Source organism: Siphateles boraxobius, unplaced genomic scaffold (genome assembly GCF_051911475.1).
Source record: "Siphateles boraxobius isolate OS27281-9 unplaced genomic scaffold, OSU_SipBor_1 12, whole genome shotgun sequence".
Taxonomy (NCBI): Eukaryota; Metazoa; Chordata; class Actinopteri; order Cypriniformes; family Leuciscidae; genus Siphateles; species Siphateles boraxobius.
This window is the reverse complement of record NW_027508722.1, coordinates 24,425,080-24,452,557: the sequence shown is the minus strand read 5'-3', so window position 1 is coordinate 24,452,557 and position 27,478 is coordinate 24,425,080. Positions and strand designations below refer to the sequence as shown.

The following is a 27,478-nucleotide window of genomic DNA, read 5'->3' as shown; positions in this document are numbered from 1 at the left end:
ACATATAAGATCTAGAATGTAAAAAATGTGGCATGAAAGCACTAAAATAATAAATAATAAAACTCCTCCTTTTAACCTTTGTTGCTTGCTAAAACTCTGTTCCCACCTCAGAGTGAAATATTAAAAAGATAATTGTGAAAAAGACACATTGGGAGATATAACTGTTTTAATTAGGAGATAAAGTCACAGTTTATGTTTGTTTGTATCAATTTATTTATTTTACTCTGAGTTAGAAATAGGCTCTCATGTAAACAACCTATTAAGTCTACAAAATAAGAACATTAACATTAACATTATTGCAGAGACTGTATTGAGGGAATGCTGTGTGGGCTGGGAAAGTGTGAATTTGTTGATGGGAATGTGTTTGTGTGTGTGTGCGTTCAACCTCATTTACATGGCCAGACAATGAGAATGTCCTTGAACTTGACCTCAGGTCTGTTCTCTTGTTCCTCTCCTCCTTCTCACCCTTAAACTCTCATTGTTGCGTTGTCTGCATTGACTCCTCTCTCCAGTCCCTCGTCATTCACACCATCACGGCGGGCGGGGGTGACCTCTTCCCTGCCACACATGCCCATTGGGGCTGTCCGCTTTCCCATGAGGCAAATCCAGGGTTCGAATTCCTTTCCCACATCCTCCATCTTGTATTTACTTGCTTTTTTATTTTTAGCCTAGTGACTTCAGCAGCTTGAACAGGATTTGCAAACCAGGCAGACGCAGCTCAGGACTGGAGTGGAGCTGTCGAAGACACAATGTAAAGGTGATTCATGAGGATATAAGTGCTGTTTGATAAATTATATCATAGTGATCACAAACTCTGCTTTCCCAGATTTCATCACAATGACCAAACTGTTTAGTAACCACTACATTGTATCTGATATTTGGTTTAATCTCAATGAATTACATGACAACATAACAGCTTTATTAAAAACTTAATTATAATTATTTGAACAGGCATTTTTTTTGTTAGATTGTGGATAATATATCATTAATGCAATGTCCTATTTTTTTCAGGATTTATCATATATATTTAAATAGATTTATATATATATCAGTATTTGGAATCTTTAGACATTCCCTTTATAATTTCACATAATATTTTTTCTGTCATCAAGGTGATAAAACTTTGGTACTAGAGCCTAACAGTTATACAGTTTTATGTTGACAGCTTTATGTTTTTTTTTTTTTATAAATTATTTTACCCAAAAAATAATTTTTAAATCTAAACCAGATTTAATGATAACACAATCTTTTTGTTTTGGCCCCTTTGTCATTGACCCCAGCAAATCGAATAGCAATATTTTTTTCTTGACAAAAACGTCAGTGTAGATTTAATCAGCAGATAGTGATGACAAGAATTGGTTGCTAAGGTGGGGATTTAAAGACAGTCATCAGCTTGAGCTGGGAATCAAGGCTGCGTCCGAAAGCTAGAAATGCAGGCCACAACAAGCCAATCTAATACCCTTCAGATATGTATCATATGTGTGCAGTCCCAAAGGTTTAGCGACCAATAGCATGTTTGTTTTCAAAGTAAACTTTTATTAATATCCATAACATGACACTGTTAAAAGGCACACGTGGAACTACAGAATTACTATAAATAAAAGTGATATTGTAAAGAAATTGTAAAAAGTATTATTATTATTAAATATTAGATATTTAAATGAAATACTAATAATAAAATATAATATTATTCTTTAAGGTACACAATATTTAACGGATATGACAGATATGCAGATATGACATCACTTTGTAGGCCAAAATGCGGAAGCGAGTTAGCATTTTAGCACTTCCGGTGGGGTTTTAGTTAAATGGCACAGGCTCAAGACACTTTCACGTTTTATTCTACGACATAAAATACATAAACATTACCCCACTTGTGATTTTTTGAAACTGTTTCGTGTCTTGAAAAAGGGATTTGCTAACAAGGCTAAATGGGACTACAGAGGCTGTCGAGGAGATTAAACGTCATCACGCCAAAACGGTAGGCTCAGTCCACTTTACAGCATTGTTATGGTTCTAATGGTGCTCTTGTAAACTAATCTAACTCAAACGTTCTGGTAAAATGTTTGCAGATAAAAAAAATTAAAGAGTTGTCGGTGATGGTGACTTTGAATTTGTGGGACCGTTGTGTAGTTTATAGCCAACCTTTAGCTTTTTACTTCTGGCAACAGCATTTAAGCTTAGAAATTCATAAAAGTTGTGTTCATCTGTGAAAATTATCTTAAAAAACGTGCAAGTATCATAAACTTTTGTTGATCACAGAGCTTTTTTTTAGCAATAATCCAAAAGCCTATGGGAAAATCATGGGTTTTTGTCGATGGAACCAGTGTGATGCCGGTTGGTTTGTTGTGGGAACCAGCAACTGCCGATTAGCCTACAAAGTGATGTCATATCTGCACCACTCTAGATAATGCTTTATAGTAACAATGGACTCTGTTAGAGAGTTACAAATGGCAATTATCTGTTTAATAGAATACCTTACTCACCTGTTAAGTAATAGATACGCCATCTCTGTCGCTTTTACAACATTTCAAATGCCATTCCCACACCATACACGTGTCCTTAATAGTCCTTAGCATCTTTTCTTTATTTACTGAAATGACGAGACACGCACAGGCGAGTGAAATATGCAAACAGGCTTACCATAGTGAATCAGGGTAAGACAAAAACACGTTTTAGAAGAAGGATTGATAATGTTTTGAATCATTTGGTTAATTTATGATAATGTGTACCTTTTAAAAATGTGTATAAAAAATATATGAAGTTATGGTCACTTTTCCTGTCTGAAGCCAGTTAATTAACAAACTGCTGACAGTTTAGTCATAGAATGACTGGGCAGAATAGTTAAGTAATCCGTGGAGGAATCACCCTTAGACTCTCTGTCTTTTAGTTACTTCCCTGGTTTACATTGAAATGACAGCAGTGTTGGGTTAGAAGATGTTTTGGTAAGTGGGTGTATCACACTGTCTGTTCTGTTCTGCTTTGTTCTCTTCGCAGCCCAGAGGGTACAGCGACTACCATTTGTGGCGCACTGTCTCTTTCACTTCTGTAAGTTATGCTATTGAATGTGGTTGTTCCTTTTGCTGAAATGTTGTACTCTTCATAACAAAAATCCTTTTCTAAAAGTCCAAAAATGATTGGAATGAGGCCACTGCTGTAATATATCAATCTGTAAACTTGTTGACACCCCTAGAAAATGAATAATCTTTGGTTGTTTAATTGACTGGTTAAAATGCAGGCAGTCTCAGGGTTCCACCAATCAGCAGCATTATGGCCTACGGTACACTAATGTCTCCTGGCACACAGCAACACCGATTGTAAGATGCTCTGAGCGGCCAAGAAATGTTGTTGGATTGTAATGCTGAATACTGGATGCAAGACTGGATCTGGTCCATCTGCTCAGTTGAATAACCCCTTAACAAATCCAACGTCGTCGAAAGAAAATTCAGCTAGACTTATACCTGCTTCCACCATCTTCGATTCAGTTTATGGTGCCTTCAGGATTCTAGAATTTAATCAGATACATTTTAGATTTGTTCTCACCAGTAGTCCCAAAATCTTAGCGACAAAAGCACAAATTTGTTTTAAAAGTAAACTTTTATTAATATCCATAACAGGACATTGTTAAAAGGCACATGTTGCAATACAGAACGTATGTCATAATGAACAAAAATATGACACACATTTGCGTTTAACTGCAACATTAAACCAAAACATACAGTAGGGAAAAGGATTCAACTAAATCGTTACAAAATTAAAAGAAATATTATTTTAATTGTTATCATGATCATTACAGTCCTCTAGCTGAAAATCATAACTCTAGATAATCACAGGAAAGTATAGAACTTAATAAATTGCATAGTAAAAGGCCCCATTTCATCAATCCATTGTCTTAACAATTAATTGATTTGTCAAATTGTCAAATAAAAGAAAGAAAAATAATTATAAAATAAATTGCACAATTCTCTTCAAATTGTAAATAATTCTTAAAACATTTGCATATTCAATACTGAATTTTCTCTTCAGCTATGATTGATTGTAACACAAAATACAGAGAGACATTTAGAGAGCATTTAATACCCCTTAAAATTGTTTCTATTTTGAGTGCTGAAAGAAACAAAAATGAAAAGCTAGTTGAAGATGCTTTTAGTGGTCAGTGACTTCACAGTTGGAGCTGTAGGAGTTAAATATTCATATATTTATTCAGCTAAATATTCCTCTCACCTTAACCGGCTGTCATAAATAGCTGCCCTGATCTGCCTTCTCTTCCAGGTGATTGCAAAGCCCAACGCAATTGCATAGAAATTAAAGACAACAGCTCTCTGTCCAACAAGTGTGTTACATACAACACACTGAGCTGTCCAATCAGAGTGCAGTATCGTTCACTGCTGCCGTGGGTCTCACACACTCATACATGCAGAGCCTAAATCGTTATTTCTAATAATTCATGTTGGAGAAATACATTAGGGAATATACACAGGCCACTACATTGTCCTTTAATATTGAAAACTATTGAACTAAAAAAAAGCAGTTTGTGTTTTATAAAGTGCATTATGCAAAAGACTGTACCAAGACAGCCTTGTTAAACTGTTAAAATATTGTTTAAGATCTACAGGCAAAACCTAATCTTTCACACATTTTTATCTCTTAAATTCTTTTTATTCAAAAGTACCAAAATGGTTGGCATTTAAAAATGACATTTTCTACAAAATCCAAAAAAACATTTTTACTTGGACAATTCCAAACTAGTGTGTTTGTACAAATACACAATTAGTTAAGTACTTTGACCCTGACCCATACACAGAAAGACTTAACAGTTTCTCACATTTTTTAACACACGCATACACATACTTGGCTTGCAACATATGGCCATTGGAACAATAGGCTCTGAAACTGCGTCACAAATGCCAAGTTTGAAGTTATATAGAACAAATAAAGTGCTGTTATCTTATGTAGGGACACATGCATAGTAAAGTAAACCGTTTGACTCCGCCGTCTATGTGAACGTTCCTCCATTTAATGGATTTCACAGTGTTAGACTTGACTCCAAAAACCTGAAAAGACACAAAAGAAACAGGAAACATGTTAAGTGAAATAATATTTTTGATAATTTAATCATTTCGATTCAAATCAGAATATATACTTTTGATTACTGAAAACTGTCGGTTTATCTCTTTAGGGCTGTTTTTGTACTTTAAGGTGTTCTGTTATTGGATTTGTAATGTTTTTTTTCTGTTTTGTAGGGTTCATTAAAAAATGAGCAGCAAACAAACTCCTCAGACAGCTGAGACTCAACGAGTGCCAGGTTGAGAGATTGAGGCCGAAGTTGACGGTGCCTCAGCTCTTGGTACGATGTGGAACAGAAGAAAAGAGGAGGCATGTGACACAACCTAAGCCCGGAGAACTCCAGAGTTTAGTCGCTCCAAGCGGCTCAGACAAGCAACTCGAGGTGTGCAGGTGATTAAGAATGCAAGGAGGCAAGAGCTGATCAAACACCCGTTTTTTTTTTTTTTATATTTATGGGGTGGCACTGAATCTATCTTTGTTTGGCTGTCAGAAAATTGGATAAGTGTGAGTGGAAGTTTTGGCATGATGGTCAGGCTGGTATCTTTAAGCCAAAAGTTTCACACAAAAAAAAGAAAAAACACCTTGGCTTTCATTCTTTATTTCGTTATTTCCCTCTCTCCCTCCGGTTGTCTTCCCTAAATGAATGCTTATTGGAGTGTTACTGTGTCTCGGTCTCCCTCCTCCTGTCCTGACTGAATAGAAGAGTGAATTGAGCAAACAGTCAGCCTGTCAGCTCAATAGGCAGTCTGACCATGAACTCTGAGTCCTTCCCAGGCACCGAGCATCATCGTCAGGAGGGGGAGGGAGAGACGGGGGGAGGGGGAAGGGAGGCAGACAGACTCAGACTTTGGGGGGCCCCGGTGCCCATTTTTTTGGGGAGCCTCGTCGTGGTGGTTCCCAAGGTTGGTGCCTGCGTGAAGAGGCGAGAGCAGCTGCTCAGAAAAAGGGAGCCTTGTGTATATGTGTGTGTGTGCAGACGGGAGACTGTCTGCCCCTTTGCCCAAACCCCAGCCACCACGCACGCTCCCAGACGCAAGCTGCTGCAGATTCTTCGCTCCTTTTTTTTTTTATCTAATGTGCTTTGGCTTTGTTTTTACTGTGCATAATTTACTGTGCCGTCCCTCTCAGCCGCTCTTCTCCCTGTTTGCCACCTGTTTACTACGGTGCACTTAGATTACTAAAAACAATGACATGATTGTAGACCCAGTGTGACTGCAATCCTTTAATTCTCCGCTACCGGCATAAAGAGTTTTATCACTCGTGAACAATAAATCTTTGTTTTGGAATAAAAAAATTTAAATGATATATTTAATGTGATAAAAGTTGAAAAGATGGTAGTATTTGGACGGTTACATTTTGTAGATTTGTTGTGGGAAAACTCTGAGTGGCTGTTCTGCAAGTTTAATTTGCTCACATTAACTTTCCTTTCTAGTGGTTGCACTAGATAATACACTACTGTTAAAAAAGTTTGGGGTCAGAAAGAATCTTTAAAAAGAAATTGGTACTTTTTCTTTCCATAAGAATGATTTAAATGAATAAAAAGGTGACAGTAAAGATATTTATAATGTTACAAAAGATTTCTGTTTCAAATATATGCTGTTCTTTTGAACTTTCCATTCAGCAAAGAATTCCCCCCAAAAACGTATCACAGTTTCACAAAAATAATACGCAGCACAACTGTTTTAAACATTGATATAATAAGATATGTTTCTTGAGCAGCAAATCAGCATAATAGAATGATTTCTGAGGCATAAGCTCTGAACATTGCTATTAACACGCTAGTCCTCCACTGTATCTCCTAGCTCTGGCTATTGTCTTGACTTTCAGTGATGGGACCGAACAAAGGCAGCCCTCTGAGAGAATGAAGGACAATGGTCTGTATTGTTTACTTAGCTACCTCACTTAATCAGGCACAGCCGGCTCTAATTGGTGTTTTGGTTAAGCGGTTTTTAAACTTATAGCTTCCTGGCCTTAATAACAGTGCTCCACAGCAAGCTCGCCACGGAGAACAATACTGGACTTGTCTGGCCCGCGACTCTTAGAAACCAAGATGTGCAAAAGTAAGCCCGTCCTTATTGAGACCTCTCTATCACGCACCCTCCTTCTACTTCTCCGACTTTGCTCTCTCTTAGTATGTTTTTGCTATTAGTTTGTCTTTAAATATATGCTGAATAATCCAAGGTGTTAGCTAATGGTTTCTATAGTTTTGTAAAACTAACAACGGAGATCCATTTTGCTCATTCAAGCTCCTCTCTCATGGGAAAGCTAATATCATGGCGACTATGGCTGAAAGCTGGAGAGAAGGCTTGCTGTTCTTCTCAATAATGGCAGCACGCCATCTCCGTGGCTGGCATGGTACGGCGACGGGGCAGCAGAATCCCTGATGGCGATCTATTCAACGTTGATGCCCGCAGATGCAGCTCTGCTTCAGCCATTGTGCCGGGGAATGATTTAATGCAAACGACTACAAAACATCTCCCCACCCCCTTCAGCGCCTATCACAACCAGGACGTGTGATATTCACAATTAACAAACACATCTGCTGTAATGAACAGTGGCTTTGAGCAGGGGGAGAGTGAGAGGGACAGCGTGTGTAAAATAGAAGAGGAGAGAGAGTGGAGGGTGTGAGATGCAGGAGAGTGATGGTGGGTCATACCTGCTTATTTTCCACTTCCATTTAATGCCCGCATGTTCTAAGATGGTGGCTTTGTGCAAACTGCATCTCGTGACAGGAGGAAGGGGGCAAGCGAGTAGCAAAGGGGAGGGGAGCAGCAACACCATCAGGACTACAGCCACACAACCGACCTTCTTTACTCTTTCCTTTCCCTGGCATCAAGGATGGCTGGTCTGTACGAGAATGAAAATGGAAAGATGAAGGAAGAAGGGTATAAATGCATCAGCATGTGAGGGCAAGAGCACGATCGAGCATGCGCACACACACGCACACCTTTTCATGTCTGTTCTCATGGTAAAGTCTGCCTTGAGCATGCAAATGACTTTCATTATGCAAATGCATGCAAATCAGACCCAACCATCTGAGAATCAAGGCTGGGAAAAAATCTACACAGAGATATTGAATGAAAGAGAGAGTTAAGGATAAATCCTTTGGGTGGCAGGAGGCGGCTAAAAGAACTAAACGCCGTGTGGAGGAACAAGGGTGTCCCAGAGAACACAAAAATCGCCGTTTAAGATTATAACACACTCTTTCTTCGTGGTGATTTAGCGTGCGCACAAAACACAAACCTTATTTGAGTATTAAAATGCAGTCCTCACAATATCTATAGCTACTGATCTGTATCATAGTGCTAAATTACACGTTAAAAGTTGCTCTATAAGTATGCATGTTGACCACCTGCTGTAGGAGCTCTGAAAGTATAATGGAGAATGAAATGGAAGTCATATACACCACAGGGAATGTTCTAGTCAACAGTGAAACACTCATTGGGCTGGAGGATGGAACACAAGCTCATCGTACATGCCTTGATAAAATAACCTAGTTAGGGGTGGGAAATTCAATTTCTTGCCCACCCGACAAAGACAGAATTTTACCAGCCATTTTTATTCTTTTCTAGTAAAATGTATAAAATATATAATATTTTATTTAAGATTTACAGATTTATATTGAATTTTATACAATTGAAGAAATGGCTATACTATATATTATAATTATTGTATTATTTTATGAATAATTGTGTATGTGTGTGTGTGTATATATATATATATATATATATAAATATATATATGGATATAGATATATATATATATATATATATATATATATATATATATATATATATATATATATATATATATATATATATATATATATATAGATATATATATGGTAAATGGTAAATGGACTGCATTTATATAGCGCTTTCACAGACCCAATGGCCACCAAAGCGCTTTACATATTTGCCTCACATTCACCCATTCACTCACTCATTCATACACCGACGGATATATATATATATATATATAGATATATATATATATATATATATAGATATATATATATAGATATATACACACATACACAATTATTCATAAAATAATACATCTGGCAGCCACTGTGGCAAGAGACCTGTAAGAATTCCCTTTTTCTTACTGGTCACCTGCAACAGTTGCTGCCAGATAAGGCAAAATTACCAGTCACTGACCAGAAAGTACCAGAAAGTGTATATATATATATATATATGCTTGTACTTTCTGGTCAGTGGCTGGTAATTTTGCCTTATCTGGCAGCAACAGGTGACCAGTAAGAAAAAAGGAATTCTTACAGGTCTCTTGCCACAGTTGCTGCCAGATAAGGCAAAATTACCAGCCACTGACCAAAAGTACCAGCATTACTAGTATTACAAGTACCAGCTATAAAACCCAATCTGACAGGTTCATATTGAGGCAGATCTGAAGAGAGATGGACTATGAATCCCTGTTAATCATCTCAGAAGCTCAGGGAGTCTTTATCATCTGATGGATGGTCCCACATGGGGAAAAGTCGCAGTGTGGCGGGCTAGTCTTTTCTTAGGTAGTTTCTTTCATTTCTCTGAGGTAGCTGAGGTAGAGTTGGTCTTTGTTTTCAGGTGCCGTTAGCCAGGCCGGAGTGTGAGAGAGTTGGCTGAGGGGTAAATAAAGAGTGGGATTGGAGGGGTGGGGTCCTGCTGAAAGGCAGCAAACCTTCTGTAATTGGCACTTGACATTTTTTTAGCTGTGGCTGAATAAAGTGGACCCTCTTTCAAGAACACTCCAAACGCTTGCTGGAAAAGTGCCTTATGCAAATACTGCAAATAGGAACCATTGTCAGGTGTATGACATTAACAGCTGAGGTAACAATAGGACTGTGTGCATGTAGGTGTGTTGAAGAGAGCACAGGACAATGTGGCAGAGAGTGGACAACATGTGAAAAGCCATCCAAATGATGCTTCAGTGGGGGGTGGGGGGTCATTTCACCAGAGCGAGTACTAGTTCGTCATGCCAAGCTTTTAAAAGAATGGCCCATGAAACTTGGACAATCAGGCAGATGTATGATTTTACAAAATCTAAATATTTGTTTTCTTTAACTACTCCTCCAATAACATTTCTTAAAACTATGAGTGTAAATAATTCATATGGCAGCATTCAATATTATTGCCATGTTCACATTCAGCTATTTTCAGACACAGTCTAAACACAAACCCATTGTGCAATTACCCATTCATTCCTTTAGACTACATTTAAATGTCTAAACGAGAACGGTGTGGTCTTCTTGTCGCCATACAGCGTGTGTGATGAATCAGCCTTTCATGTAGTCAGGACAACGTTTGGCTACACCTGTTACTGCTGAGTGTTTAATCCCCTTTGTGTGTGTGGGCCCATTGACTTCTCTAACAGCCTAAAGGGAATTCACAGTTCTTTGGGGCGACGTCAGGGCGGGAGGGGGTCAGAGAGAACGGTGTCTATTCCTCAGTTTCCTCTCCAACAGTGCAGCCATTTTGGGGCTCGGTTGGTGAGTTCCGTCCAAAGAAAGAGAAGCATTGCCGGGGGCAGGAATCAGAGCGGCGCTCACCAAAAGCGGCCTGGCTGATGTGACTGAGACGCTGTCAAAAGGTTGGTAAAGGAATCCATTGTCTCTGTGACAAGTGGCCTGACTCTATTGACCATACAGTTGACGGGAGAGGGGAGGAGGGTGGTAATAATAAGGGCACAATGCCTGTTTTTCTAGTTGACACTTGAAGTCCGAAATGCTAAGTGCAAGAAAATTGCCATTCGTGCTTTTCCTTCCTGTTCCTCTGTTCCCTTCTCTCCAGACAGTTTGATTAGACTGCCAATCTTTATTCCTCAGAGGCCGTGACGTATCCAACCTAAATGCTACCTTCTACCTTTATGCTAAATAGTCAAGGTACGATAACCATTCAAGTAAGTTGCCAAGAAGAATCACATCAATATTATTAACATACACTTCAAATAGAAATGCATAATGATGGAGTGATGCATATCAAGACAGTGATTGATCAGATTTGCTGCATACAGGTAAGTGTGTTATATGAATTGCTGTAGGTATTGTTGAATCAAATTAAGAGTTTATCTCATGTTATTGCTGGGAAACTGTCACTGTAAAAAAATATTTACATAATTTGCTATAACAACATTTTTTCTTTTATCAAATCAACTTAGATCATTTATGTGGTTCGGATAACATTATATTTTGAGTTTTAAAGATTAAACCAATCTTCATTGTATCAACTATTTTTTTTGTTTCAATTAACTTAAAAATTAAGGCAACCAGGTTTTTTAAGTTAAATCAACAATAATTTTTTACAGTGGTAAATGTCTGGCCATATGCGTATGTGGAATTCATAGAATTGTGAAATGTGACTATCGTATGTGAATGGCAGCCTTTTTCAGTGGTTTTAATAAACTCAGTTTGCTCAGTATAAACTGGTTTGAAATATTTTGTCATTGGAGGACACGATCTACCCAATGCTATTATAACCGCTTGTAGTACACACTTGATCAATTTGGCTCAAACTCACTTTTCTGTTGTCAGTGCGTTTGGACTCTATTTGCCTTTTGCTCTCAAAGATGAACAGTTTAATCCCTGCACCTGCAATGCAGCACTGTCTGTGGCTACAACACAGACAGGATGACAGCGCCTCACCAGATAGATTCCCTGTCATTTACAGCATCTAAAATGTACCTATTACTAAATGGCATTGCTAAATCAGACTTTTGAAGCCTCAGTGATCTATTAATTCCAAATAAGAAATTAAATCATTATAACATACCCAAAGGTACGATGATCTAGTGGCTGATGTCCACCTATTGATCACAAGCCTATGAAGGGGAATTGTGGTATTGGCTTCCAAATAGGTTTTGCCAACAAAATCTGTTTAGGTTCAGCCGCCGAACCCACAGACCTGTATTCAGGACCATCCCAACAAGCTTTGCTACTTAGAGAATGTCCATGCCGGCGCTGGCTCTATCCCAGACCCATTTATAACACTGTCACATTCAATCAAGAACCTCTCAGCACAAAATTCATGTTCAGACAATCAACGTTTGTTTCCAGCGCTGGCTCAAGGTCCTAATGCATCCAAAGCTTAGACTAGCAGCCAGATTTGCATGGGAAAGCTTTAGCCCGTTAATTATTCAAACCCAGGAGTTGAATTGAGCGAGTCCGGGTTGGTATTGAAAAAGACAATGGGGTCTCAACTCACCAACCTTGTTAAACGAAGGTAATGAGTGAATGAGCTTTGTGCATTTGCTGCAGACTAATGCTTCAGAAAGCACCGGACTGGGTGTTAGTACAGGCACCCGTGGGTGATCATCATGTGGCCTTGTGTTGAGCCTCTGCCTGCTGTGCTCTAGACTAGCAGTTTACAGATTAACTGTGATCATGTTTGACCAAAATACTGCTGCTCCGCATATTCGCATAAACCATGTTCTATCCATACAAATACATAGTTTTTGTATATTGGTAAACGTCCTGTTTCACATTATCATTCTACAAAAAAAAACTACATTTAATCAGTGGAATCCTGCTGGTATTTGTTCAGAATTACATTAATTCTGTGCATTATTTGTAATGAAAGTTGTCGCCTATTGGTGTGAATGTGTATTTTTCCTGTTCTTCGGGAATTTTTCCCTCCTTTCTGTGTAGCTATAAATCGAATATCACATTTATTTGTGTAATACTAATCAGATCTAGTCCTTGAGTAATGCATTTTACATAAAAAAACATTGCAGTTGAGTTTGAAAATTTCACACCTGCTCTTATGAATAGTTTGCTTCCCTATCCCAGAGTGGAAGCACTATTTTTACATCCATTATAAGGAGGGTAATGAGAATAGTCGGGCATTACGAGGAACGATGATGCTGCATAATACTTAATAGGGTACAAACACTGCTTGTTTTTTGAACAAAAAATAACTGTAACAAAAAATGCTGCTTACCTTCTCTATCAGCAGTGATGGAGGCCATTTTGTGGCTTGCTCTTGCAATAAGATGCAGAGATTGAGGAGGAGAGAGGGGGAGAGATAGAAAGGAAAAGAAGAGAGGGACAGAGTACAGATCTCATGGTGGGGTGATGCCTTTCAGGTGTGTAATGGGATTCTTGTTACTTTCGGTTATCTAGCTTTATGAAGAATGAATAACACTCATACAGCTAGATAACCAAAGATAACAGCCAACCCCTCCGGCCACCCGTCCTCTTCCACCATATAAAAAACCCAGCTGGGGTTGAACTGGGACCTGAAAAGAGAAGATCTTTTATTAACTTTCTAATTAGGACGTGATTGAAGTCAACTGTATTTAGTTAAACGCTAGCTTAATTAAACCTGATGTGTTTAACGCAAGTCATTCGTTAATGATCATGACTGTGCTAGGATGACTTGTTGCTTTTAGAACTACTAGTTATTTGTCAAGCATCTCCGTTTAAAGCTGACTGGTTAAAACCTGCTAAAATAAACTTGGCTAGATTTCACCAGTCTGTTGAACCAGTCTGAACTGGTTTTTAGAAATGCAAGGGGTTCATTCACTGCTTGTTGTCTCTGTCTTACATTGCAGGCTGATCATTCTCCCTGGGTGAGAGATGGCCTCAAACGCATCCCGCAAAGGCTGGGATTTATTTTTAAATGGGAAAAAAGACCCTGACTGTGCAGACGGAGAAAAAAAAGTAAAAAGAATAGTAACACTGGTTGTTTTAGTTTTCGCAAATTTACCCTCAAGTTGCTGTTGTTTGTGTTTCAAAACCTGGCTAAGTGGCAAAATCATGGGGTTTTCTCTCTCTCTCTCTCTCTTTATTTCTTTCTCTCTCTCTCTCTCTCTCTCTCTCTCTCTCTCTCTCTCTCTCTCTCTCTCTCTCTCTCTCTCTTCTCAGACTCTCAGTCAATCTGATTTTATGCAAATAAAAGAGGAGCTGGTCCAATTAAAAGCCTTTGTGTGAGAGGAGCCCCTCCCCATACACTCTCAGAGGTGTTGCAATCAAAGAGCAGAGAGAGGGAGAGGGAGAGGGAGAGAGTGTCATTACTTATTACAGCCTTTCAAGCCTAGTGAAAATGGTGACACAGGGGCGAGTTCAAACACTTTTATTTACTCTACACACAGCTCATCATCTAATTATTTTACTAGCAGCACCAGCACATTGTTAACAGGACAAAATGTCCTCAGCCAACAAGCCTTTTGACTGTAAATTAGAATGCTAGAAGCTTCCCTGTAAATGAACAGTTAGCACACACAAACATGCTTATGTGATACACAGGTAGACAGACACATGCATGTTCTGAGCCAGAGGTAAATAAATGATTTCAATATAATAATAATAATAATAATAATGGGCTAATAATTGATTATCTCACCACCAGCATCCCAGTAATTAAAGATAATAATAATAATTGTTGTTATTATTATTGTTTTTATTTTTATTGTTAATGTAATAGGCCTAGTGGTGGTGAGATAATCACAATGCTTGTATTCACATCCCATTTCGCTTCAAGTCTCAGGTTTTCTGGTTCTTGTGCTGAGAAAATATAAATTGGTGCCAATAATTAACTAAAAGATATAATGATGAACTACTGGACATATTAGTAACTAGCTGCATAAAGTGATAAGCCTATTAAAATCTAACCTATCTAACACCGCAGAGATGCATTTCTGATTAGCAGCATTTGTGTGACTCGGTGAAGCGATTATAGGCTATAAAAATTACTTATTTTGTGCTCTGTTTAATCTTAATCATTCGAGTCACATTGATCCAAAATATATGCATAATTTCAATTATTATTAGGCCTTTGTAATATAGGTAATTATAGGTTTATAATTCTCTTTTCCCAAAGTTTTTCGTTAATGTCTGGTTCTCAATATTATCGATGTATCTTGCATTAAATTGTTGATAACGAGAGTAATTACAATGTAAACAACTGCAGAGGTGACATAAATTTTACTCTAAATTGCTTGCTTGTTTCTGATGTGTCCATTTGCGTCTTTATACAGGACGCGTTTTAATTTAATTGTAAGGATTGTCCTTGTGTGAAAGTCGTGCAAATGCAACATGGAGAATGCCATCATTTTTATTAGGCTACCAGATTATGCTACCATTTACTGAAAAACATATGAACGTGAATTATAAGTCATTAAATACGAATAAGAAACGGAAACGTGGGCTATTCGTGTTGTGGAAAATGTTATAGCCTAGTCATAGGCTACATAGTATAAGCTACTAATTGTTTTTTGATGAAACGTCTCAATTATAATGTTTGTAGCCTACGTTACAGAAAATAGTCTTGTCAAATAGCCTACATTTATTGGGGAAATTGCTTTAAATTATATAAAATGATAAGCGTGTTGTCAAGTAAGATGGTCGTTGTTATTTCCATGGCTTTATTGTTCACCTATTCATATCGATGACGCACTAGTTTAACTATGAGTTTAAAATAAAAAAATAAAAATCGAAATATTCTGTTGCTAAAATTAAACATGTAGGCTACAATAGCTAAAGGTTTTGGTGTTGTCCTCTCTCAATCGCAATATTATGCTCTGTCAATAGCCTAAATGAACTAATTTATCTAATTGTGTGTGTGTGTGTGTGTGTGTGTGTGTGTGTGTGTGTGTGTGTGTGTGTGTGTGTGTGTGTGTGTGTGTGTGTTTGTGTGTGTGTGTGTGTGGCCATATGTGTTTATATCCCATACAATAGTAAATATAGGACTATTAAAATGAGAATATTTTTATATTTGTAGCTACCTGTGTATAGTGCCCCTCGCGCAAAATCTCAATTGACGTCCTGGGCGGGGGGAGAAGCAAGAGAGAACAACGTGAGAACTTAAGTCTGACTTTATAAATAGTGAGTGCTACAGGCTGTGAACATTACTTTCTCGATGTGTAAAACTATAGAGTAACAGAGATTTGAGGTAGACCACACCTTAACGTCCACGATTGTGATTTTTAAACGACCCAGATAGGCTAAAACCCAACAATAACTTTTAAAGTAGACTATCACAAAATTCATCATGTCCTCCTAATTTAGGCTACTTAAGACTCCTGCCATCTTTCTGCATTAATGAACAATGCAAGAGAAACGACGAGATTTGTCACACAACGGTCGCACAATCCATACTACATTTTCAATTCAATCATGAGTGACGTTGGTCATCCTTTGGTCAGTTGTCACAATCTGATTGTTAAATAATATTTAGTAATGCTGTGGGGGTGGGGGCATGTAGCCTATACATAGCCTACCTACATACATGTCTCTATTATGTATCTAACATTTTATAAATCTATAAAATTAGAATTTGTAATACATTAAAACGTGCCTGTGTTCATGGGAATGAAGAAAACGCGCATGAAATAGGCACGTGGAGAGTAGATATTGGCCTTGTGATTAATCTGAACGATGGTCATCAGGATTAAACACGTCATGCGCACAGGCCTTCATCTCATAAACACCAAACAAATTACAATCATTCGTGCCAAGCTTTTAGAAACAATTATTGAGTATTATTTTCTATTTATACTTGTTCTGTAAATAAACGCTCTTCCCATCGTGTGGTTTGAATGACCCAGAAATATTTCTGTTATTCTCGTTTTAATCTGTGGCTTAAAGATAAAAGATGATTCAGTAAAAACTCATAAAATAAACAATGAGCTTTTCCGCACTGACTGTTTATCAAAAACTGATAAATATCTCATTGAAAGCTTTTAATTCAGACATAAAGCACACTGCTGTACACTAAATTCTCATTTAAAATAATCACTTTCACGCTATCCCTTACAGATTGGCAAATTGGCATAATGAAAACAAATAAAGCCCTATCTAAATATTGACTGGTTAATTGCCAATCATTTCTAAATAAGAGAATGGGGTTCCAAATACATAGGCTACTTATGAGTTGAGTCTTCTGAAAGAATCCGTAGCCTATAATTTCAAATTTCTTACATTTAAACCAACTATTGGCTTCCTTTTATGAAAAAATGCGATATGATAAGCTACAACTGACTATTTCCCATTAATAGCGTCCAAAGAGGATGCACGCGCCCTGATCACCTCTAACAGCAGCGTGTCACGCGCGACAAACCCTAGGACCGCTACACGCGCAACCTGTTCTGAGACTTATTCCTGGCAATTCTCGCTTCACCTTTAAAAGACGATTACAGAATTCTTGCCGTTTTATGAATGCAATCTACAATACAAACGTAAATATTAGCGTATACTCACTCCTGTCCACGAGCATCGATGGTCTTTAGGACGAATAGCAATGATAGCCTATATGTGCGCGTGCGAGCTGCGTGCGCTCCAGAATGTTGTCTAGCGCTTCGGTCCTCCGCTTCATGGCTGCGGCTCCGCGTGACGTTGCAGTGGCCCCATCCATTCAGCGTGTCCGTATCGGGCTGCACGCAGTCTTTTCACCAATATTTCCCATTGAGATGCTTCTCTTCTCCCCTACGGAGAGTGGAATGAGCTGCTCGTTGTCCCCCCTCTTATCATTCCGCTTATTAAACGCTTATGGGCCTCAACCTGCAAGCCAAAAAACATATAGCATATTTTAAGCCCTCCCCTAATGACACGTTGCGGTTAGAATTTGTCCCCACCCTCTTGAATTAGCAATGCAATGCTGCTTAAATGTCCGTAGAAGCATTATAATTTGCGGTGTTTTTTTGGGGGTAACTAAATAGTAAGTTCTTTCTATAGACCTAGTAAACGTGTCCTTGAAAAATATAGCAGGGAAAAGGCAGTTAATCCATAAAATAATTATACATACAATAGCTCTGTTTTATTTACTCACGTTTAATACATAAGAATATATGATGTATTTCTAAAGGTAGTCTATACAATATGAATAGAGTTTATATCTGAGCATCAGGAAGGCCTTGATTTTTTGTGGTGCAGTAATGAAATTTTGTAGGAGAACTAAGAACACGTTGACTTAGAGACTCCAACTGTAACCCACAGTTTAAATCAAGTGGACTCGCTCCCAGCAACCCTTTGTTTTCGCCTTTTTCTCTATAAGTGTCTAGGAATGTGACCACTGAATCGACAGGGTGAAACCGTGCAAATCAGCTTTAACCGTCAGGACCGAGAGTAGACCCCAGACAAGGGGACAGAAAGGGGTCTCAGTCTGTTGATTATCATAAGAATCAGATCGCTGGGGATAAAAATCTCCTTTGAATAAATTACTGGTTCAATAGGAGGCGCGACTGCCAAATAGACAACTCTGTCAGAGGCCGCATGTCTTGGTTTTCCATCAGTCGTCTGACTTCCCCATTTCTAAAAGCTCAGACTCTTAATGCATTCATTTTCTCTGTCAAAAAATTCCATCGCTTGTTGTCCTTTCTCCAAATCTGGATAGCACGCGAAAGCCGCTGTTACCGGTGCGCGGGGGCATGCAGGCCTCGAACCCGTCGAGTTCCGAACTTCGAGGAAATGTGCCAAGGCATCGTGTCCGCCAGAGATGCTGAGAGAATCAGACTGACACTGCTCGGTGATGACACGTCCCAGGCTCATTATCAATTATCGACCAACAGCATGTTTCTACTAGTCCGTTGCTTTAACACATCTAGGCATTTCCGGAGGGATTCTCCAACACGTTTTATCACTAGAAGGATCTCTTAATGATAAATCTTTTTTTAAAGAAATTATTTAGCCTTTGTGCTGTTCCACTTTTAGACTTAAGGCATTCCGAAAGTGGTGGATAGCCTACGCGCCACGCACTGGTGTTGAACCGGTAAATTCGAGGAAGGAAAGTTCAGAAGCTCCAACTTAAATTGTGTTTCTCCTGACAGTGAATAAATAGCTATAGTTCGTCCATCATATAGCCTAGCCTAAACGAAAATGTGTAGGCTATTTCATATAAAATAAAGGTTTCACGAGGAAGTTTGCCAGCGATGCCATGGTAAAATCGTGTTGGGTTTCCCAAAGAACAGTTAACAGATCAGAAACCATTTTTGCCTTATAAAACAGTGTTCTGACGTTTTGAAGTAGGCCTATTAGCGGCAGGATGTTATGTGCCCACGTGTGCGTGTGTGCTTGACAAGCGGCCAGAGCGAAATTATGATTTTCATAAACCGCCAACATGCTCTCCAGAAGTCAGGCTGTAGAGATTTATTCCTAATAAGAACACGTGTTTCCAAGGAGGCGTTTGACCAACTCAGGACCACGATTGTTGGCCACGAAAGTGTGCTAAGGCGATTATGTTCAGTAGCCTAAAACTCATGACAAGGATTGCAAATGCATGGACTGATCTATTCTGGTCTTTTCACATCTCGCCTCTTACAGTAAAACGTGAGCTAGGACATCACCGTATAGCCTATAGCCTATCGCTATGTCTTTGAATGAATCTATTGAAAAATCTGATGTTTTCTCTTGAAATTGTGTCGATGCACTCGACAAAGATCCGTAAACTACGCATGGTGTTTGTGAAACTCGGGCATTTTTATTTCAAATTGATTTAAGTTTGATTAAGCCAGCAGAGTGAAGATAATAATATTTAATAATTTAATATAATTATATTTTAATTTGAAAATAATAAATACAATTATAAAGAAATAAATAGGCAATACAATATAATACATCTGTAAAATCTCAAACCTAATCAGTATATTACATTTTCATCAGGTGGTCTGTCCTTTTTTTTCTCCAAATGATATTCTATTAACCATCCACCAGTGCATCATATTCTTAGTATGCAATAGACTTTGGCTTGCAAATTCTTAATATCAGGTGCCAGTTTTTGTCACGTGAATTCAATTCTGTTAACAATATTCAAATTTGTAGTTTATTTGCAGACACATTACATATGCATTATTGCAGGATAGAGTGGAAGTTGGCTAGCTTATGTTCACACACGTGAATGAATGATTACGTGTGGGAGGGGGGAAGAGAGAGAATAGTCTAATGTAGAAAGACCTTACATTCAAAATCAGCCTGTCTGTGAGCTGATAGGCTTTACTTAAGGTCTGGTTTTGAATTGGGACGCTGGACGGTTCAGAATCCGATACGTGATTGGCAACTCAAACGTCATCTTTTGTTCCCCTAGTTACTACTAAGTATAAGTGCGCACACATCTTGCATGGGTCTGAATGTTCATTTATCATACAATTGCAAATTGTGGAAATGTTTCCGTATACTGGCATATTATCAGCAATTGTTTCTGAGCGTCTTTCTCTGGTTACTGAAAACCGTAAGAGCTGATTTCTCAAAGACAAATCCCTAAGCATGGTCTAAGTGAAAAATAAAAATGGCGTTCTGACATCTCCCACGCACCGCCTGACAGGGTTTGCAATTAACCCTAATTTACATATGCAAATGACCTGGAAATTCGTTTTGACTACAAAATGGGGTTGAGTGAAGCAGCAGACTACTCGGAGATGCACAACTTTATGCCATATTGTAATCGGCTTCAAATTAGAATATGTATTTGATGCCTGTAATTAACGGAAAGACAGAGTCTATCTGAGATTTCTCTCAGGCCTATTAGCCTTCTCGTTATCATTCATTAATGCCGTTGTTCTTGGCGCCGGTTACAGCTTTATCACAACCACATTTTAGGTGTTCTGTCATGGTATAGTTAACTCTTTATCAGCTATTTTCAGTGGTTGAACCTTATGGGCTACTTCAGTAACCTACTCTTCTGTAAGTGCGAGACATTCATTCAGCACACTGTACTGTATTTGAAACAATGAATGAGCATCTTGCGCCTCAGCAGCGATTCGTTGGGCAGATGTAGACTGATGCTAAATTAATTGCTTAATTAATGCGTTTGTAAGTTGTTCTAGAGAACACGATTTGTCTACATTGACGCAAAATTAACTTTTTTGGTGGCAGGTTTTCCTTAAAAACCAAATGTTATATTGGTTAATAATAAAGTTGTACAAAGATTATAAAGCATAGTCTATTTTTGTATTTATTTTTAACTATTACTTTTCAGTTTAACATGCTGTTTTTCCAAGCTTCATAAGACATTAGTCACTATTGTATACCGAACAGCTCGTGTATTTAGAATTTGATACAGTGTAGGCTAATAATTCATCAAAAGAACAAATAAACACTGCATTTATTTAATCAATCAAACCTATACGCAAACCTGATGTCGTGAAATGATTCCCTTGTTATAATGTGGAAAAGGAGTGTCTTGGTGAGAGAAATTCCAACAGTCTTTACGTGTGACCTCTGCCATTACGGTTATGAATCTGCCATATTCAAAACGGCAGTTTACTTTTAAGAATTTCGTTTATTTAGATTATCAGTTAACGAAATGTGTTTTGTATTTAACGAAATGATTAAAGTAGCCTAAATCCAGATTGGATCATCTGACCGCTGAATCCGTGCCAATTTTTAAAGCCTCTTCGTTGGCTGTGTTATTCTATGTGGGTGTAATTGTGTATGTTTTATTGCTATTATTTCATAAGCAATAGAGAAAAATAAAGATAGACAAGACTTTGCGATTAAATGTCACTTTCTCTTTCAGTAAAATTTATAGCCTTTTTTTTTTACAAGCAACAAATCTTTGGTTTTGTTTTTGCAAAAGTGCTTATTTATTGTAGGCTACTATCAATAAATCAAACACTATTTCTGTCATAATAATTATTGTGACGTGAATCACTTGTAGGCTATAGATCCTTCAGGTTTAAAGCAGGATGAACACTAAATACTTGGGGTCAGATTTGAGGCTAGTCTTATCAGCCACTTCAATTTTCGTGTCCCATTTATTACAGAGTTATTTTATTTACAATAATTTGAGCAATCTTCTTCCCAGAAGACGGACAATGGATGGACGTCGATGGAGAACTTCCAATTTCTGGCTTAAAATAAGAAAGGGAAAAGGGAAATAGAGTTGACTCGGTGAATTGTTTGACTAATCCTTCTCTTTTATGGGATAAAGGGAAAGACTGAAAGAGGAAAAAGAGATGTCATTCGATGCAGGGGGCAACAGGGGTGATTCTCTTTCTCATTGAGTAGAACTACAGGGATCGAAAATATCAGCATGGTTTGCTTAGTTCGTAAAATAAGTGTAAGATTGAATCAGATGGACCTGGGTCAGGCTACATATTTAAATTCTCTTCACCCGCTTCCATTCATAATTTGTTCTCATTTGTTTGTTAGTTTCATTATCCAAATCATCCTGCATAATATTTTATTGATCTTGAAACAAGGAAATCCTGCATTATTCATAACTGTGATTTTCTTATTTATAAAATGTAATTAACCTAACCCAATCCATTCTATTCTATTCTAATAATGTATAACTAGCCATGCTCACGCTTTTTTTCCTTGCGTAGTGAGGCGCTGTCCGTGAAACGGTGCTGAAATCAGCCCTAACAAGAAAGTTCGATTTCATCAAATTCCACAGTGTAAAAATGTTTTGTCAAACAACCATTAAAATATAATTATAACTGGTTTTAGTCAGAAATATGATCTAGTGTGACTCAATCAACTTGAGGTATAATGAAAAACAATTTATGACTTGTAATAAGCTTTTTAATATAACAGCTGCGCGTATTTATTTTTACAGTGCACCGATGGCCTTTGGGAGATATTCATATCACGATGAACTTAGAGATTCTGGATGTATAACGTATAATTTCAATTTATCACGGACTTTGCTTTCGAATTGATGTTTGTTACTCTGCATTTGTTCAGTGAGAGGAAACACGTAATGCTCTTATCTGTGCGGCCTGAGGGTCCACCACCTGAAATATTTCTCCACTGTTTTCATCTCAGATTACGGAAGAATGACTAAATGTAAGTAATGTCACCTTGTATGGTCATTGTAAAAAAAAAAATAGCCTGGAAAAATCTTGTTAAAAGCATATTTATTTAAATAATATTTAAGATATGCAATTTAGACTTTAGGTAATATAGTCTGTGTGTAGCAGGCTTAACAAAAGAGAACTGAATGAACCTCTCGACATCCTCGTCGTTCCCATCCCCTTATTCCAAAAGCAGCTCTGCCCATTCTATGGCTATATGTGTGGCACAGCATGGCAACTAGTATTGCACAGGCTTCTTAGATGCGGGAAATCATCCAGATGAACGCATCTGAAACGAAGTGTACAGTACACCAGTACACGGCGCAGTTTGGAAACATAGTTTTTCTATCTTTATAGTTGATGCTCTCCTCCAGTCTGCAGACTAGCAAAAATAGTTAGCCTACTTTATACGATTAAGACCGTTACCAGGCATTGCATGAAATAAGTGTAGCATACTTGGTTATACCTAAAGGTTTAAGCAGAATAAATTAACTTAATATATATATATATATATATATATATATATATATATATATATATATATATATATATATATATATATATATATATATATATCTATATATATATATATGACGCATTTTGTTACACAATGTGCATTTTTAGTGAGTTCATAATCTCTGACATTGTTCTTGGCAAACGCTGTCTTAAAGCCATAATAATTTATTTGATAATACTCAATACTATTTTATATTTATGACATGAAACTTCCATGTTTTCTTTTAGAATTATTTTATCAAAATGTTGGAGATAAAAACATCCATGAGATTTTGACGAAATATTTAACCTTCATTTAGCACTTGTGGCATCAACAGCTCCCGCTGCATCTAGTTTTCAAAGTAACAATTTTATATAGCAAGTTATATAGCCTATTTCAAATGAATAGGCTATAGGCTATGTGGAAATATGTGCTATGATTTTCTATTTAAATGTATATTAACGAATAATCTCTTAATAATTAGCCTATATTTGTTAATGGCAGTCAATATAAAGATAACATTAACGACAATTTTTAAAAGATGGAATGTTGAATTATAATATTAGTACTAGTAACGAATTCTAAAATGAAAAATATTGTGGCGTATTTAACATGCAAGTATAGGCCTATTATATGTAATTATATGTAATTATTAAAAATCCAAAAATGTTCCTGTTATGGTTAGGCACATATATATATATATATATATATATATGTATGTATGTGTGTGTGTGTGCCTAACCATAACAGGAACATTTTTGGATTTTTAATAATCCCGAGTTATAGTTTGTGTCTGTGTCTGTGTGTGTGTGTGTGTGTCTGTCTGTCTTTGAGACTTTGTGTGTGTGTGTGTGTGTGTGTGTGTGTGTGTGTGTGTGTGTGTGTGTGTGTGTGTGTGTGTGTGTGTGTGTGTGTGTGCGCGCGCGCGCGCGCGTGTTTATGCCAAGTCACTTTCCTTAAAAAAAGAGCCAATCCTCTGACTCTGGTATAAAATAAAGTAACTTAAATTAAAACGAAAGTCTTACAATTTTGGATGAATGAACAAAGAAACTGGAAGGCACAAAGAAATCATTCATTTAAAAAACAAAAACCTAAGGGCCCACAGGAAAAATGAGCGCTGTTTGCGAACCAAATTTCTAAAATGAAGCTCCTGGTCAATTTCAAATGAGATGTTGGGCTTCATGAGAACAGGCCTGGATGCTGGTTTAAATTTCACCCTCCTGAGGGAGATTGTAGCCTACATAAACATAAACTGCTCATTTGCATGCTCTATCCCACGGTGGAAATTACAATGCAGTATAATTAATATGCGCATATATTAAGACCGAGAGAGGGTTCTAGATCCCGCGCGCAGGCGGTCCTCTTAAAGAAGAAAGAAGGGACTCTGTTGGCCCAGGAACAAGCTGACTGTTCACACGCTAAATTTCAGTAGGAGGGGGCAACAAACCCGCCTTCCCATGCTGCTGCTGGCCAAGGCCCACACAATAACCGAGCAAGAGAAGCAGAGATTAGTCAAACAGCTTTGAGATGTTTCTTCTTTAATTCACAGAGACCAGCAGATTACTTCCCCGGTCCTCCACCCCCACCAGTGTGACTTAATAGACTTGTTATAAAGTTTTCACTTGCCTGACAAGTGACGATTACATTTATGGTGACATTACATTTTCTTTAATTAATGGATTGAAAGAAACCCTATTACTGGCTTAGCTCAAAGTAGAAAATACTGAAAATTTGTGAATCTTTCACTATCTTACATGTGTCTGGATGTTATATGAGTGTCATCCCTGTTCAGTAGGCTATTTCTACTGCAGTTACTCAGTTATATAGGCTAGGGCCCTCTATAGGCTGTGGGTCCAAGTCACCTAGCAAGCCTCACCAAAGTTCCGTTTTTGCGCTTTCCCATAGGTTGATCATTTTTAGAAAGAGATTGAGAGTTGCAGTTTATCTGCATCGCTTTCACAGTCCTAGCGAACATATGAAGGTTGATGTAGACTAATCATCACGATTCTATAGCCTACCAATGGCTATTGATAAACAACAAGAAGAAATAATAAAAATAATAAATGATAATTAAAGTAATTATTTCAGTTAACTAAAATTAAGTTAAATCTATAATGGAAATACCGAACTCTCTTTCCGAAGCATAATAATTAAGCCTTGAATGCGATCTGGTGGTCATTTAGGGTTAGTGCACGTCACTTATTTGCAGGTCTAAAAAACAGCTGATTTTCCATGGATGCACAAACGTTTTTTCAGTATCTTGAATGGTTATTTTTATGGTTATGGTAATGATGGACTTTGGGTCCAGTTTAATTTTAGGTGGCATTAGGTATTACTAACTATAGCCTACAAATCACTCAAACTATTAGGCTATATGCTGAAAAGGCACTTATAGCCTATTTGTAATAAAATAAAGACATAATAATGTAATGTTGTCATAAAAATAGTCATTATGGTTAGCTTGAACTTTTATTTATTTAATTTGAAAATTGAGTCTGTTGTTTTCTTCATATTACCATTTTATATTGAAACATTTTTGATGTTATTTTAAAGGCAGAAGTCTAACAAAAAGTGGTGCATATATTTATTGAATATGTAGTCATTTATTTGATTTATTAAAAAAATAATCACAATGTACAGAGTCTGGTTGAAACAAGCCACAAATTGGATTGGTAAGTCAAGATTTATGTGGTTTAAGATACTGCATAATATCCATCCAACTAGGTCCCAAAAGGCTTTGCTAAGATTCAACTTTTTTCTAAGATTGAGGAAGAAACTTTGCATTGTTTATTTTATCAATGCAATCTGATACATTCCCTTTGAGAGACAGTAAACATTTTACTGAAAGACATATTTCTGGCTGCAACCATGCTGTTGAACTTGTTAATTTCTTTGTTTTGCATTGCAAAATTTTTATTCACAGGAACAAATTTCTCAACATTTTGCCTGGATTTGTAGTCTTTCTGGCTGAAAAGTTCCATACTGTAAAATCTCCTTAACTCATAAATAATAATAACACATTTCTTATGGACTAGCCAATGATCTTATATAGCCATTGCCAGATCCAATAGCCAGTTTTCATGCAGCTTTCATTTATATTTTAATCAGCCTGCAAAGCCCATTATATCACACCCTTCATATAACATCTATACTCTGTGTGCATTTAATTCATACAATTTTCACCACTGTATTTATTTGGGGTTGCCCTGCATGTGACTGCATTCTTCTTATGTTGACATTATTCCAGAACACTTGTAGATCTTCGAACATTTTCAAGTTTTAATTAATTTACAGCTCCTTTGGAAAACATCTCATGATAAGATGATTCGACTGTTCAACCTAAGAGTTAGTTCACTCGAAAATGAAAACTATCATCATCTTTGGAACACAAATGAAGATATGTTTATGAAATCAGAGATTTCTGTCCCTCCATTGACAGTCCACACAACTACCACTTTAACGCTTCAAAAAGTTATATAAAGAGATCGTAAAACTAATCCATATGAATTGAGCGGTTTAGTCCAAACTTTCTGTTTCCCTCAATGTTCATATGTGAATAAAATCGTAAATACAATCTATTGTATACAATCTAGTTTCAAGATCTCTTTAGGAACTTGAATCATCAAAGTGATAGATGCATGGACTGTCAATGGAGGGACAGAAATCGCTCAGATTTCATTAAAAATATCTTCATTTGTGTTCCGGAAATAAACGAAAGTCTTACTGGTTTGGAACGACTTGAGAGTAAGTAAATTACATAATTATAATTTTTGGGTGAACTGTCCCTTTAAGCCTGCGATGCTTTTGGAAAACTAGTCCCGGATCTTTCACTGGTTTTGTGAGTATGGGGTCTCTGCAGAATAAAACTGATCGTTTCTCAATTTGTGGGGGTTTGCAAACTGGTGGGTGTTAATAAATCATGCAATGAAAATGATGCATTTCACCTGACCCAGCCCCTAACCCTACCCTCACTGAGACATGGGCAAATCAGGTAACGCGGTCGAAAACGCCCCTCTTTTTATGGCCTCGCCCAATGATCTGGTAACTCCTATTACTGTCCTGCAGAGACCTATATTTGGGTTTTGTCCGTGTGGCCACTAGAGGGCGTAACGTCACCAGCCACTGACCATGCTCACGTGAGCCATTCGAATTTGCAGAGTAAACTTACACACTACACCACATTGTATAATGCCG

At 37.5% G+C, this 27,478-nt stretch overlaps 2 long non-coding RNA genes across 2 annotated transcripts; one reads left to right on the top strand and one right to left on the bottom strand.

Annotated features, from left to right (window-relative positions):
• The first annotated feature begins 1,877 nt into the window (after positions 1-1,877).
• LOC143722740 (uncharacterized) lies at positions 1,878-10,761 on the top strand. The gene is made up of 4 exons (XR_013196989.1): positions 1,878-1,981; positions 2,998-3,048; positions 5,244-5,457; positions 10,529-10,761. It is a non-coding gene; the product is annotated as an uncharacterized LOC143722740 (long non-coding RNA).
• Positions 3,579-17,503, bottom strand: LOC143722736 (uncharacterized). The gene is made up of 4 exons (XR_013196988.1): positions 17,258-17,503; positions 12,999-13,296; positions 7,724-7,914; positions 3,579-5,054 (listed from the first exon to the last, which is right to left on the bottom strand). It is a non-coding gene; the product is annotated as an uncharacterized LOC143722736 (long non-coding RNA).
• Positions 17,504-27,478: the final 9,975 nt, after the last annotated feature.